The sequence below is a fragment of the Octopus bimaculoides genome, chromosome 7 (assembly GCF_001194135.2).
Source record: "Octopus bimaculoides isolate UCB-OBI-ISO-001 chromosome 7, ASM119413v2, whole genome shotgun sequence".
In the NCBI taxonomy this organism is placed as follows: Eukaryota; Metazoa; Mollusca; class Cephalopoda; order Octopoda; family Octopodidae; genus Octopus; species Octopus bimaculoides.
In genome coordinates this window covers 7,127,289-7,131,619 of record NC_068987.1, presented here as the reverse complement: position 1 = coordinate 7,131,619, position 4,331 = coordinate 7,127,289, and positions in this window count along the sequence as shown.

The window sequence follows — 4,331 nt, the reverse complement described above, 5'->3', positions numbered from 1 at the left end:
TGAAATTAAACGGGTTTAATGTTGTGCAACATAAGATTTATTCCTCCACATTTGAATGAGAAATTAAAAGGTATGTGGATTCCATGAAAGATTTCACAAATGTTCAATATGCGCACCGTCTGGGACACAGCACAAATCAAGTCGGTAGTCCAACTCCTCCCAAACACGCTGCAGGATCTCTTGGGTAACAGTCTCCAGTGCGGTAGTGATTCTCTGTTCGAGTTCTTCTAGGTTTGCAGGAAGAGGAGGGACATAGACTAGGCCTTTCACATAGCCCCAGAGAAAAAAAAATCGCAAGGTGTCAGGTCAGCTGAACGTAGCGGACATTTCAACAACACATTGTCTTCATCCCCAGTTCGGCCGATCCATCTCCTCCTAGATTGTCATTGAAATAAGCCGGCACAGTGAGCTTCCAGTGAGGTGGAGCTCTGTCCTGTTGAAAAATTAAGTCTTCATGTTCATTTGCAATGAGTTCATCCATTAGCCAGTTCTGAAACATTTGCAAATAAACATCGCCAGTCATATTTCCCTGAAAGAAAAATAGGCCATGACGATGCTTCTCGGAGATGGCGCAGAATACATTCGCTTTTGGTGAGTCCCTCTCATGCTTAACTGTGGCATGGGGATTTTCTTCGCCCCAAATGCAAAACATTATGCTTATTGACTTTGCCATTCGTATGAAATGTGGCCTCATCACTGAAAACATGACGTTCCTAGAACTCGGCTTCTTCAAGTTTCTCTTACATATCAACACAGAATTGTTTGCACTACAACTAAGAAAATAAAGGCCATCAGGTGTACTGTTGGAGGATTTCAGGAAGCATGGAAGTTTTGAAGGATGTAGTATCTCGACAGCTAACAACTGATGCGGGAAGTTTATTCCATGCTTCAACAATGCTTAGCATGAAAAAATATTTCCGAAAGTCATGGTCACTGGGTTGTCTTTTTTAATTTTGTAAGCATGTCCACGAGTGTTAGACATATGGAATTTTAAAAAGGTGCCCTAGATTGTTGCTGATAATGAATAATCTTGTGGGTGTCTACTAAGTGAGTTGCCAAACGTCTGAGCTTCAATGTGTCCATGCCCAGGGAATGAAGACGATCAGAGTATGGTAAATGCCTAGTGTAGGTTTTGTGAAAGGTGAGCACGGTAAAATATTTATTTATTCATATCTTCTTTTATTTATTTTATGGTTAGCACCTATGTATTTTTGGCTGGATTGTGAATATTTGCGTGTGGGTGTAGTGAGTGTGTGTCTGTATATATATATATATATATATATATATATAATCCACTAGTTTCACTTGTTTTGGGGATGGTGTCGCTGAAATTGCAGTCTTATGTCTCATCTACTATTCCAATAATTCGAAGAAATAATGGATTTGAGTTCTGGTGAACCAAACTTCGCCCACGCAAACACAGTATGCACACATGTGTGTTTATTAAACTAACACTTTATCCAGCGGCAAGGAACTATATACATGTATATAAATATATTCATATATGTGTGTATCTCTCTCTCTCTATCTATCTATCTATCTGTATATATATATATATATATATATACATACATAGATATATACATGTACACAGACACTCATATGCACATATACAGACACACACATACACATTTATGCATGTCGATACGTATACGAACAAACATACGCTCATTGAAATATACGTAGAAACGCAATAAGTTTCGTTGATTGCAAATATCTGTACAAACTACTTCACGCAGAATTCCATTACTTCAAGTTTTGTAGGCGCTAAAAATATCGCAAAAGACGTTTGATCGTTAGACCACTTATTTGATAATTTCCGGTCGATTGAAATTTTGTGTGTTTTGTCCCTTATTTTGAGATTAATTATTTTCATTTCTTTTCTTCCTTTTATAATTTCAATTAACAACGAACAATTATTTTCAGAGTAACATATGGTATGGAAAAGATACAACATCTATGTACATATATAGATGCATAACTATATACTTTCAAAAATTCGTACATATTGATAGTATATATATATATATATATATATATATATATATATATATATATACACAGATATATGCATATATGGGAACAGGACGTCACCAACAGTAAACAACATGAAATACGAAAACAAATGAGTTCAATACGTGAACAATGAGAGAAAAAATGGAAAACACAAGTAAACACAGAGAAACGACCCTTCATCTGTTGCCGGTTGTCAATCTACTCCTCATTTCGAGCATATGCATATACATATATACATGCATGGATACAGAAACACACGCAGAAAAGCACACACACTCGTTATATGTATTGTCACCCATTGAATCACCCGTGAAGCTTAAGAAGCCGTGAGCTGTTAGAATACATGAATCTATACTGTTGAAATATATCATTGGTTAAGAGCCATAACTGTGTTTACCTCGAAGATTAATTGTTGTACCCAAACATAACATATAATCTAGTCTTGCTTGTATTTGCCGTCTTCAACCTTGTTCAAATGATATCTACAAAGCATGAGACCTGAAAATTTTAAGCTCATTCTAGCGATCAGAGTGAAAAGGCGCAAAGTTTGTTTCGAATAATCTTGACTATTTTCGATAAAACAAATATGAATAAAATATCTAAGTGTTAATAAATCAACTTGGAAGTTTAATCATATTATTTAATTATGAGGAAGTGTGTAGCGATGAACGGAAGATAAGTTGGAAAATGTGGGAAATAGTACGAGATAAGATTAGCTATGCTAGTTTTATCCAAACTATTTTTGTGATTTCTGAGTGACATTGGAGGAGTATGTTTATCAGGTTTGACACTGACCATCTGCCAAATTGTAGTAAATTTTTTACTGCAGAAACACTCACACATACACACGCACACGAATACACCTACTCGCAAGCACTCAAACACACACACACACACACACACACACACACACACACACACACACACACACACACACACACACACACACACACACACACACACACACACACACACACACAAACACTCACACACAGCACACATGATACTCTAATGTTACAAGGTTTGGCACTTCAGAGCATAAAAATTTTGGGGGAGAACTCAAATAATTTGTTTGTCTAACTATGAGCATTAGTTTAACTGGTGTGCCTTTGGGTTGTTGATCTAGGATTACTCGAGTGTATGTAAGTTTAACAATATCTAAAACTGATTTATTTAGTTCAATGTATAAAATCCATGTTAGATATTCAGATTTACGTAGCTGTGGGTGATCTAACAGGAGCTGTTTTGATTCTTAAAACCACCTCTTGCTACAGAAATTTACAAAAGAGATGATACAAATATTTCAGTGAGATTCTCAGTTAATTCCGTTTCCGTCCCTTACTTTATAGAAGTGGTCGAAATACAAGCACGCTAGCTGCCGCTGATCGATATCCGTTTTGGTTATTGATCTTTTCCTGACAATGAACATCAAAATACGAACTTCATTTTCAAAAGTACTGTCATGTGTGTGTGTCCGTCGCACACACACAACTGAAAGCACGCTAATGCTCACTTTTGAATTATAATGTATCCCCACATTCGAATAGGTTGTTTCATTTACTCAGGTATACATGCAAGCGAAGAGAAGATTGATATGATCATGTGTGTGGAAATGGATAGCAAATTAATCTGTGCATATTCTCCCATACATCATGCCTGTGTTTGTGTGACAGGAATATAGAACATTGGCTGTTTTGGAACGTCGTAATGTAAAACATTATCTGATACACTCTGGCGAACGAAAGAAATGAAACGCCTGTCAACAAAGCGATGATATTAGTAATATGTATCCTGACATGAATTACAAGTCAAGATGACAAAGTGTCAGTTTGCTGAGATGACACATAAACCCAGATTATCAACGACAAAGCAATTTCTGACTTCATCTGAATTTATATATTTACGCTCGAAGATTTTTTGCAAATATTTTTAACACAAAAGACTACCGAATGAGGAAGATGAAATTACTGTCTCCACTTCAGAGAAAAGAATAGGTTGAATACTTTTAAAAAAGTAAGACCAATATCTAGTTACAATAAGAAATGATGTCCCAATTTCTTTATGACCAACCCTGATTGTTGGACAAGGGAGATAAATACGTATAGAAGTTTTTTTATAAATTTTAGTTACTATCTTGCAATCATTTTAATCTCATTTCTAAGTTTACGTTTGATTCTGAATGGCGTTATTTAGAACGGAATCGTGTTTATATAAACAAACATATACACAACACACACACGTGTGTGTATGTTTGTTTGTGTGTGTGTGTGTGTGTGTGTGTGTGTGTGTGTGTGTGTGTGTGTGTGTGTGTGTGT